This window comes from Lynx canadensis, chromosome B4 (genome assembly GCF_007474595.2).
Source record: "Lynx canadensis isolate LIC74 chromosome B4, mLynCan4.pri.v2, whole genome shotgun sequence".
NCBI lineage: Eukaryota > Metazoa > Chordata > Mammalia > Carnivora > Felidae > Lynx > Lynx canadensis.
Genome location: NC_044309.1, coordinates 63,127,993 through 63,138,931, shown reverse-complemented (window position 1 = coordinate 63,138,931; position 10,939 = coordinate 63,127,993). Strand labels below are relative to the sequence as shown.

The window sequence follows — 10,939 nt, the reverse complement described above, 5'->3', positions numbered from 1 at the left end:
TTTGCTATAATCTATAATTACCGAGTAATTATAGATTACTCATTGATCATTGCACTGATCATTAGGACACACTTTATTCTGGATTCTGGGTTACTCTCTTCATCCCAATGGATATCTGGATTGAACAATGCCAGACACAAGACATACACTGCTGCTCCAGTACCTCCAGCTCCAATAAATATGAAGAGAGAAATCAAGCTTGAAGGCTTCTTGGCCTAACCAAGGATCCAGGGGAGCAGATCTTGTGGCAAAGGCCTCTGGTCTGAAAGGAGAGGACACTAAAGCCAGGCCCTAACTAAGTAGTCTCTGCCCAAAGGTACACTCTTTGAAAGCTACTATTTGGAGAATGGAAAGTTAAGCCACAGACTGGGAGAAAATATTAGCAAATCACATATCTGATAAAGAATTTGTACTCAGAGTGAGTGTGTGTGTGTGTGTGTGTGTGTGTGTGTGTGTGCATGCACATATACATACTTATATGTATGTATATATACATACTTACACCTTCAAAATGTAATAAGATAAACAGCCCAACAACAAAAAGGAGCAAATAACTTGAATGGCCACTTTCACAAAGAAGATATATGGATATCAAAGAGCCCACAAAAAGATGCTCACCACCATTAGTTATCTCAGAAATGCAAATTAAGGGACTCCTGGGTAGCTCAGGTGGCTAAGCATCTGACTCTTGATCTTATCTCAGGTCTTTATCTTAGGGTAATGAGTTCAAGCCCCACATTGGGCTCCATGCATGAAGCCAAGAAGGAAGGAAGGAAGGAAGGAAGGAAGGAAGGAAGGAAGGAAGGAAGGAAGGAAGGAAGGAAGGAAAGATTAAAACTAAAATGAGATCCTACTACACACCTCGAAGAATGGCTAAATTTGAAAGGACTGATTACAGCAAATGTTGGTGAAGATATACAAAGCAACTAGAAATCTCATATATGGCTACTAGGAATATAAAATGGGACCACCACTTTGGAAAACAGCTTAGCAGTTTCTTAAGTCTGACATACACCTATCATATGATCAAGCCATTCTATTCCTAGGTAATTAATTACCAAAGAGAAGTAAAAGCATGTATCTACACAAATACTTGTACATGAATGTTCATCACAGTTTTATTTGTAATAGTCAAAAACTGGTATCAACCCAGCTGTTACCAACAGATGAGTGGATAAACAATTTGTGGTATATCCACACAACGGAATACTACTAGTAATAAAAAGAAATAAACTATTGATACACGCAACAACATGGATGAATCTCAAAATAATTATTCTGAGTTAAAAAGGGCAAAAATGAATACATACTATAGGATTACACTTGCATAAGATTAAACAAAAAATGTAAAGAATCTGCAGTGATAGGGGCGCCTGGGTGGCGCAGTCGGTTAAGCGTCCGACTTCAGCCAGGTCACGATCTCGCGGTCCGTGAGTTCGAGCCCCGCGTCGGGCTCTGGGCTGATGGCTCAGAGCCTGAAGCCTGTTTCCGATTCTGTGTCTCCCTCTCTGTCTGCCCCTCCCCCGTTCATGCTCTGTCTCTCTCTGTCCCAAAAATAAATAAACGTTGAAAGTGTCATTTGCCAAACACTTTAAAAAAAAAAAAAAAAAAAAAAAGAATCTGCAGTGACAGAAGACAAATGGGTTGTTGCTTGGAGACAGGGTCCACTGAGTAGATGGGATGATAAAGAGGCACAAGGAAACTTTGGAAGGACATATTCATCATCTGGATTGTGTGATAGTTTCACAGGCATATACATGTGTCAAAACTTACCAAAATTGCACACTTTCAGTATGTGAAATTTGTTGACTGTCAATGATAGCTCAATAAAGTTTTTAAAAATCTATTTGAAAAGTTGAGAATACGTACATGGAAACTAAAACGGAAAAAAAAAAAAAACAGGCGGGGGGAGCCCAATAACAATGTGCCCATCATTCCCTTCTACCTCATTGAATGGGGCTTCTTAGTACATCACTTGGTTACCCACAAGCACTTTGGACATCTTAAGACGTTGTACACTCTGTGCCAAACATTGGAAGCAGGTCAGGTAAATCTGGACAAACCCAACAAGTGCCTAGAAGAAACACACATGACTGCAGTCACATGACACACTCCTTCAAAGGCCAACTGGCATTTTAGCTTCTAGGTTTCACAAGGCATATTATTACGATTCTTTTAAGGCCTCTCCTCAAATCCTTGCCTGGCCCTGTCCATCAAACCTAAAGTATTTTATCACAATCCCCAACCACCACTGAAAAACCCTCCTTAGACCAGTCTTCCAACCCCAGTAAAAATCCAGACTTTGCCCTTTTGCCCTCTGATACGCTGCTAAGGCTACTCAAAGTAATACTCTTCCTCACTGTGCAAGCAATAAATGGATTGTTTTACTGACAATTCAGGAAGCCAGGATTCAACATTATTGATCATTCATATTTTCTCTTCTGAATTATTATAGTAATCTTTGCCCATTTCTTCATTTTGAACGTATATTTTGGTTTTGATTTGCAGTTTGAAAACTTTAAATCTTTCCTTTGCACTACTTGATGTAAATATTTTCTCGCTTTCCTCTTATTTATTTTTGTTTAAAGTCATTATAAAAACAAAAACAAAAAACAACTTTTGGTGCTGTACAGCCTGGGTTCAAATCTCTCCTGCTACTAGCTGAGGACCCTTATGTATCAGGTAACTCTCTCTGTGAACCCAGATTCCTCATCTGCCTCCCATGGAAATTAAGCTCCATGAAAGAAGGCATTTTCCACTGTTTTGTTAACTGTTGTATCTTCCACTCTAGGAACAGTGCCTGATACATATAATAAATGCTGGAAAAATATTTGCTAAACGAATGAATCTATAAAGCCAGAACAATCTTATTTACCTCATGCGGTTGTTGTTAAGAATCTATTAATCCTCATGAATTTTAGTCCAGAACAGTGCCTGGCACACACTAGGAGCGCAAGAAATGTCAGCTTCCTCTCCCGTCACCCAAATCCTGCCTCTCAGAGAAGTTTTACCTGAAAGTCTTCCCTCCCACCCCCATCTCCCCTCAGTTAAGTCTTTCCCTTTCCTGCTCCCACTCCTCCCACAGGATTCGCACCATTGTTCTCCTTCAGTGTGGCTCACGTGTGACCAGAAGTTCTTCACCTTTGGGCAGCTGTGAGCCCCTCTGAGAATCCAAGGAAAGTTATGAACACTCTCCCCAGAAAAACGCACCTATGCACACACAACACAGACTTTTCCGTACAATTTCAGGGAGCTCACAGAATCCTGCCACTAAACTGCCATTTTAGATTCCTTAATTAAGTGGATATTAACGTCAAAGACTCCTTATTGCTTCCGAGCAGCAAACCTCAACAGGTCACAGGAAATTCCCAGCGCTGATCTTTAGTGCAAGGGTCAGAGTCCAAACCCGGCGTCCCGACCGGAGCTCCTCTGAGATGCAAATTGCCCTCCGCCCTTCGGGCCCAGGGCGCCTATTGTTCCTCCCCGCCGCATTTCAGAGGCGACCCCTCACCCTGGCGGGGGGAAGGGCGCTGCGGGGGAGAAAGGGAGTTTCTAAATGGAAGCAGAGGGCTCTGGTAGGTTCTAAGATCACTTGTAAACTGTGGCAACCCTGCTCGTGACTTAGTTCTCTCAGGCTCCCAGTCGGTAAGCAACAAGCCTTAACTGCCATTACGACCCCTGTTCCTTGTCTTCAGTAACTGGAACGAGGGATAAAACGGGAGGCTGTCCCACTGCCCTTTCAGGAAGAAAGACTGTCCTGTCCTGTAACGAGGTGAAGCGCTCAGGCCCAGGGGCTAGCCACGTGACTTCGTATACATCTTGTAACCGTCCGAAGCCTGTTTTGCCTTAGGAAGTATGGGAGTAGCAGCACAGACCTCATACTTTCCCTGCGCGAGGGAGAGGTGACCAAATCGCCTACACCATGTGTTGCACCTAGAAGCGCCCGTGATTGTTAGCGGTTAGGTGTTAATATTAAGGAGCAACTCAGGCCAAGGACGCCGCGGGTCCGGCGTCGCTGCGGGGGGGGGGGGGGGGTGGAAAGCTGAGCGCGGGGGAGCTCTGAGCTTGCGGCCCCCACCCCACGCCCCGAAGCCCGGCTGTGTGCGGACGCCTTCACCCTCCAGTCTAGGTGGTCCATGGCTTCTTTGTGTTCTAGAGCTCTCCATGACAAACGCAGACACCCTGGAGGGCTCCACCGCCTTCCCTCCCTCCAGCGCGGGTTAGGACTCCCCCACCCACGAATGGCTCCGTCCCCGGGCCAAAAATCAGTAGACCCAGACAACCTGAAGGGTTGGTTCGGCCTTTTCTTTCATTCTTCTGATTAGAAACAGTCCCAGAGGCGACGCGATTTGCCCGAAGTCTGCAACTTCCTGGAACTGGAAACCAATCGGAAGACTTCCGCGTCGCGGCTCTTTCCGCCGTGATCAGGTTACCCAGCGCCTCGGGACCTGCTTTTGAAAAGGAGAGGTCGACCTGGGAGAGCCGCTGAACGAGATACTCTTCGGAATCGGTAACTGCTTATGGCAGGCGGTGAGAGAGTGGGGGTGATACAGTGTGGAACCTGCGTCCCCCCAAAACATAATGTCAACACTTTCAAATTGCTTTCCGAGATCCCGAATTTTAGGGGGTGCATCTTCCAGGGGGGGCCTGGGAGCTTACCTGTTTTGTTTACCCGCCCAAGTGCCTAATGCAGAGTAGTTACCTAATAAATATTTGCCATGCGGATGACTGCACAGCCGAATGAGCCCCGTTCCATCATAGGGATGTAGGAGGATTTGCGGAGCCAAGCCCCACCTGGGAGGCACCTAAGTCCTTGCCAGTTTTTCTCAATTATGGCTCTGCAACGAATATCCTCTGTGCATAAATCCTTGACTGCATCTCTTGATTATTTCCTCAGGATATTTTCCTCGAAGTGGGATTACTGGGTTGAAGGGTATGCACATATGTAAGGCTCTTGATTCAGAGTCCCTCCAGCCGCGCCAGAATGAGTCAGCTTCCCAGCAAGCTGGCCAAAACTCGGTATCATCGGCCTTCATTTTTATTTCTCTGTCTTTTTTCTTTGCCATCTTGATAAGATAAAAATGATATCCCATTTTATTTGCATTTCTTTGTGGACTAATTAGGTGGAGATTGGACTAACTTTAAAGAAATATTCTTAAGGAGCACCGAGAAATCCTGTGTGGAAAAGGAGACCGTGACACCAGGCACATTCTGCCCAGTGAGGTGAAACCAAAGGGCTCCAATGGTCTGGTGTGATTTGACCAGAAGATGTAAACACATTTGAGCCTTGCTCCAGAGGCTTCCCCTGAGCAAGGGAGGGGAAGCTGTGACTTACTAGCTTCCCTATGTTTGTTATTTTTTGTTATTTTCATTTCCTGATGAGGAGTAAATGTTTCATAAAGCAAATGAAAACCCTGTGTAATTATCTTTAAGGACAGCAAGAAAAAGTAGAAGTGGGAAAACTAGTTCACTTTAACGTCATGGGAAAGGGGAGGGGGGAGGGGTGAAGTTTGAAGCCTGTTTCCAGGCGGTGGGAGGGAAGTCCCTGAAGATGGGGCTGGCAGTGGGGCGGGGAGGGAGTGAGCAAGAGGCTTCCCAGGGCTCTGGAGACTTCCTTCTGGAAAGGCTGCTGTGTGTTTGTAGCGCTTATGAGGCCTGTGGTCCCTGGGGACCTGGAAGGGGCGTTTAATGGACTTTTGAGGATCAAAGTCAGATTGCCAGGGACAAAGGAAGGTTGTGAGGAAATGGAGGCCACTGCATCTCCGGCCGTGCTCCGGGAATGGGGAGAAGGTACCTGTGGCATTTTCCCCGGATAACGGGAGATGGTGGTCCCTAGAGCTTTTGTGGGCTATGAAACGGTGGGTGCTTCTCCCCCAGTCAGAGCCGCTCCCCAGCTCTTACGATATCCACTAGGTTCTTCTTTAACCACACCCGAGAGGATAACTGATTTGCCAATGTTTACAGGCAGTTTTATTTACTAATCTAGCTCTCATTTACTGTCAACTAAATTTATAGTCCTAATTACAGTCCTCAGCATTTTCCTGATAATAAACATACAGGATGTGTTTTATGTTTGTTTGTTTTTTTTTTTTAACTGTGGGGGAGTTTATTTTCTTGATTACTTTAAATTTCCTATTAAAGTCTTAAATTTAACCATCAGCTTCTCACAACAATCTATGAACTTTTCTGCCACTTTAATTCTTCTAAAAGGGCTCAAGCCAAATGCGAACCAGGGGTTCTTAGAGGTTTCAGTGAATGATTTCAAAGCCTTGTCACACTTCAAAATCACTTGGCGGCTTTCAAAAAATTAGTTTTCCCTCCCTCTTGGGAGACTAATTTTTGTAGGGCTGGGACATACTCAGAAACTAGTATTTTTGAAAAACCTCCTCAGTGATTCTTAAGTTGCTGCTATAAAAGCCAGTTCTGGGAAACTGTTGTCTAAATGCTAAATCTATTTTGTCTGTCTTGTTTGTTTGTTTGTTTTTATTTAAAGAAACTCATGCTTGTGGAGCAAGCAGGGAAGGGGTTGGGGGTGGGGGTAGAGAATCTCAAGCAGTCTCCACGCTGTCAGAGCAGGGCTCTCACCCATGAATTATGGAATCGTGACCTGAGTCAAAACCAAGAGTCGGACGTTTAACCAACTAAACCACCCAGGCACCCCTATTTTGTTTGTCTTTTAGTGAAATTTGGAAATGGCAGCTTTAACTTCCAAAATGTTAAATAATGCTTTGCATTTCCAGAAAATACTCTTTTTTTTCACCTCCATCGCCACCCACCCAGGGCTTGAACTTCCTGAACCCTTCAGTCCTTCCTTACCTAACACTTGATGCCGGATGATGCCGTTGTTTTCACCAATCCGTGTCCCCTCTGGTTTTCCTAGATTCCTGCTTTCTCCCTGTGGCAGCATGTTTTGGGCTTTCTTTTGTGAATGACAGTTGGCCTTTCTTCCTGTGCTTTCTTAAGCCCTGCTGCTCTTCAAGGTGTCCTGGATACTTGAGGTAACGGACCAGGCGCCATAGAATCCGCTCCCACAACTGGCATAAGGTGCTGTGACTCTCAGATCTTCACCTCTCACTGTTTCTCTGGGAAGTCTCCAGGGCCCCACATTTCAACTACCTACCAAGCATTTACTCTTAGATATCCCACAAAGCACCTCAGACTCAGTGTTTCTCAAATATTACATCCCTAGCTATGTTTGTTTCTGTGAGGTTTTTTGTTTGTTTTGGGTTTTGTTTTTTGGTTTTTTTTTTAGTAATTTCACCCAACATGGTGCTCGAACTCACGACCCTAAGATCAAGAGTCACACACTCTTCCTACTGTGCCAGACAGGTGCCCCTGTTCTTTGTGTTTTTTATCTCAATGAAGGGCTCTACCACATTAGTCAAGCTAGAAACATGGGGGTAACCCCATTCATTCATTTAAAACCACTATTCTAGGCACTGGGGATAACAGAAACTACAAAAAGTCGTGCCCTCCAAAAACTTGTATTCCAGAAGGGGAAAACAGAGTAAGCAATCAGTCCCCAAATCTAACAGATTCCAACTTATTATTTTTTTTAAAGGTGAGCCACCTTTTTTTTTTTTTTTAATATTTATTTTTGAGAAAGAGCAAGTGGGGCAGGGGCAGAGAGAGAGGGGGACAGAGGATCAGAAGCAGGTTCTATGCTGACAACAGAAAGCCCGATGTGGGGCTCGAACTCACAAGCCACACGATCATGAATGGAGCTGAAGTCAGACACTCAACCGACTAAGCCAGGCAGGCACCCCCAGATTCCAACTTCTAATATCTCTAGACTCTGTCTCTCCAGTCACCACCTTAGTTCAAACCCTTGATGGCCTCCCTCTTTCTCTTACTCCCTCCAGCCCATTCTCCCAACAGCAGTGGGGAGCTGAATCTTAAATTGTAGCCTCTAGCTTTAAGCTTTCCATCCCTCCAGGAGAGAGTCTTTCTTTGCAATCTGGGTTAAAGGGTTTTATAGCCTCTAGGCCCTGCTGGCCTTTCCATCACTCATCTCCACCCAGGTGAGCCACACTCTCCTCAGGCCACACTGAATTATAGCTGCAGGCTTCCCATACCTGCCATTCCACGCCGTCCCTCCTGCTTAGCTGACTCCTTGTCTGCTTTGCAGGTCTTAGCTCAGGTACTATGACAGGCAGCTTCTGAGGTGGCCCCCACTGATCCCTGGCTCCTCATATCCAGCCCTTGGGATTCTGAAGAAAGGAATGTGGCAGAAGCTGCCTTGTTGTGAACTGCTCTGTGATGAAGGCCATGTGACAAGGAGCAGAGTGAAGCCTCCGGCCAAAAACCTGTGAGGAACTGAATCCTTCCAGCAATGATGTGAGCGAGCTTGGCACAGGGGTCCCCCCACCAAGCTGGGCCTTCAGATGAGATGGCCGCCCCAGCAGTCAGCATTAACCGCAACCTCATGGAAGACCTTCAGCCACGAGAGGCAGCCAGTTAAGTCATGCCTGGATTCCTGACCCAAAAAAAAAAAAAAAAAAAAAAAAACCTGTAAGATAATAAATGTTTGTTGTCTTAAGCAGCTATGTTTTTGTTAATTTGTTACACAGAAATAGATAACAAATAGACTTCTGGACCCCTGCCTCTCCTCCACACCCAATTCAGTGCCCTTCTAAGTTATAGGGCCAGTGGTATCTCCACCTGTCATCCCCAGTACTTAGCCCTTAGTATTATAATTAGGGATCTATGCATGTCTGCACCCCTAGATTATGGGCTCTACCAGGAAAAGGAAGAGAGGAAAGAAAGTCACTATTTTCCCTCTCAAGACTCTAAATCCCTGCTCTGCTTTGGCCACGTTTTTGTACAGCCACAGTGTCCACAGTGATATCCCCAAAGTGCAGCTGTAACCCCAGGAAGACCCTCCGGCCCGCTGGAGCCAAGCCTCCCTGCCCTCTCCTCCCAGAGACACTTGTGTGCACGCGCGCACACACTCACATTTCGGGCCCACTGCCCTCTACTCGAGAGTGGGTGGAGTCACTCCTTGCTCCTTACACACACACCCTCAGGCTACACTTTTGTGGGTTTTCTGAATGAAAGGTGGGAGGGAGAGCCACCTTCTGCTTTGAATTGCCCAGTTCCTCCACCTTTATTTGCAGCCAACTGAACTGTTCTAGGAGGACATGGGTGTGAGTCCCCTGGGGGAAAAAAAAGAAAAAGAATGCAAGTACTTCTGGCTGCTTTCATTTTCTGGTGTCTCAACCCACAGGCCACTCACTATCTGACTCAACCCTGAGATCTGAATGAGGTACTACCTCTGGGTTCCCAGAGTGCTCTGTGGCACCTCCCTTGGGGCAGATAACAGCGCTGTCCTCTGGGCTCCTGTGCACTCTCCTGCCCTTTGTTAGACAAAGGACAGTGCCCTTGGCCTCCTGGTGGCCCTTCTGTTACCCTGTGTCAGCTCTACATACAAGGGCGGCAACTGCCCCAGACCCCCCAGGCACACTTCCTACCACCCTCAATCCCCCATCCCCTCAACCAATCTACCAACCTGTCTGTTGTGTCCAAGCTGGATGGATAAAATTTTTTAAAGACACGCCTGGGTATGAACACACCTCTTTCTAGTTAAGAAGTTTCTAATAACATTGCACCTCTGGCGTGTGCTTCTGTCCTGTTCGCCTTCCTCCGGCACTCAGGGGCAGATTTCCTCTTGGCCTTCCTTCTGTGACTGCTTTCTGCTCAGCTGCTCATGTCGCTAACAAGGTTATACCCATCAACTGTGCTCTAGACGTGTCATAGTATGATAACAGGAAGGACCCAGACTTGGGGGTGACAGATCTGCCACTTACTGTATTTGATCCTGGCTGGGTACCCAAACTAGGCCTCGTCCTCCGATTGGGTCTACTAATAAGCTGTTTCCCTCTATTGTTCTGAGATTAAATTAAATAAGCTGTGCGAAGCATGTAGTAGGAGTAGTAAGTGTTCAATAATGGCTTCGTGTGTGTGTGTGTGTGTGTGTGTGTGTGTTTTAAGTTTATTTATTTTGAGACAGCACAAGCAATAGAGAGGGAGAGAGAGAGAGACAGACACAGAGAGACAGAGAGAATCCTAAGCAGGCTCCACACTATCAGTGTAGAGCTGATGCAGGGCTCAAACTCATGAACCATGAAATCATGACCTGAGCCGAAGTCCAGAGCCAGACGCTCAACCGACTGAGCCACCCAGGCGGCCCAAGTTCTTGTACGTTTCAAAAAAGACCTCAACAATCTTTGTAATTTTTCCTTGAAAATGCAGAAAGCTAGATTGTTAATGTCTAGTTGAAAAAGTGCTACATTCGTTTTATTTGTCTTTTTGGCAGGAGATAGAGTAGGAGAAAGTTGAGGGCGATGTTAGGGGACCGCTGGCTTCCTGGTTTTTGATCGGACTCTGCTGCTGTTGTGGAGAAATGCTGTGGAAACCAGCTGCTCAAATGCCCGAGGAATGGATGTGCCTGAACCTGCCACTGACTCCCAGGTGGTAAGGTGTTTGTCATGCTTGTGTTCCAGTCTCTGTGCCTCTGCTCTGGCTGTCACCGTGGAGAGCAAAGTGCCCCCATCATGAGTTCCCTTCCTGACATTATCTCATCAGGTTGATATGTGAATTAAAGGAGATAATGAATATAAAGAAAATAATCCAGTGTCCAGAATAGAGGTCAGCAAACTTCATTCAGCCCCTAGGACAAATCCAGCCCTGCCACCTGGTTATTTCTTTTATTTTTTTAATTGAAGTATAGTTCACATACAGTGTTATATTAGTTTCAGGTGTACAATACAGTGATTCAACATTTCTATACATTTCTCAGTGCTCACATCATGATAAGTATATTCTTTTTAAGTTTATGTATTTTGAGAGAGAGAGAGCGCATGTGCGAGCAGGGAAGAGGCAGAGGCAGAGGGAGGGGGAGAGAGAGAATCCAAAGCAGGCTCCGTGCTATGGAGCCCAA

At 45.8% G+C, this 10,939-nt stretch overlaps 2 long non-coding RNA genes across 3 annotated transcripts; one reads left to right on the top strand and one right to left on the bottom strand.

The window, feature by feature from the left end:
- Positions 1–1,624: 1,624 nt before the first annotated feature.
- LOC115518567 lies at positions 1,625–4,749 on the bottom strand. The gene is made up of 3 exons (XR_003970307.1): positions 4,703–4,749; positions 4,284–4,451; positions 1,625–2,074 (listed from the first exon to the last, which is right to left on the bottom strand). It is a non-coding gene; the product is annotated as an uncharacterized LOC115518567 (long non-coding RNA).
- LOC115518568 lies at positions 4,439–8,492 on the top strand. 2 transcript variants are annotated; one of them, XR_004343875.1, is made up of 2 exons: positions 4,439–5,790; positions 8,129–8,492. It is a non-coding gene; the product is annotated as an uncharacterized LOC115518568 (long non-coding RNA). The 2 variants fall into 2 exon arrangements; XR_004343874.1 differs by having other exon boundaries at positions 4,439–5,858.
- The last annotated feature ends 2,447 nt before the right edge of the window (positions 8,493–10,939 follow it).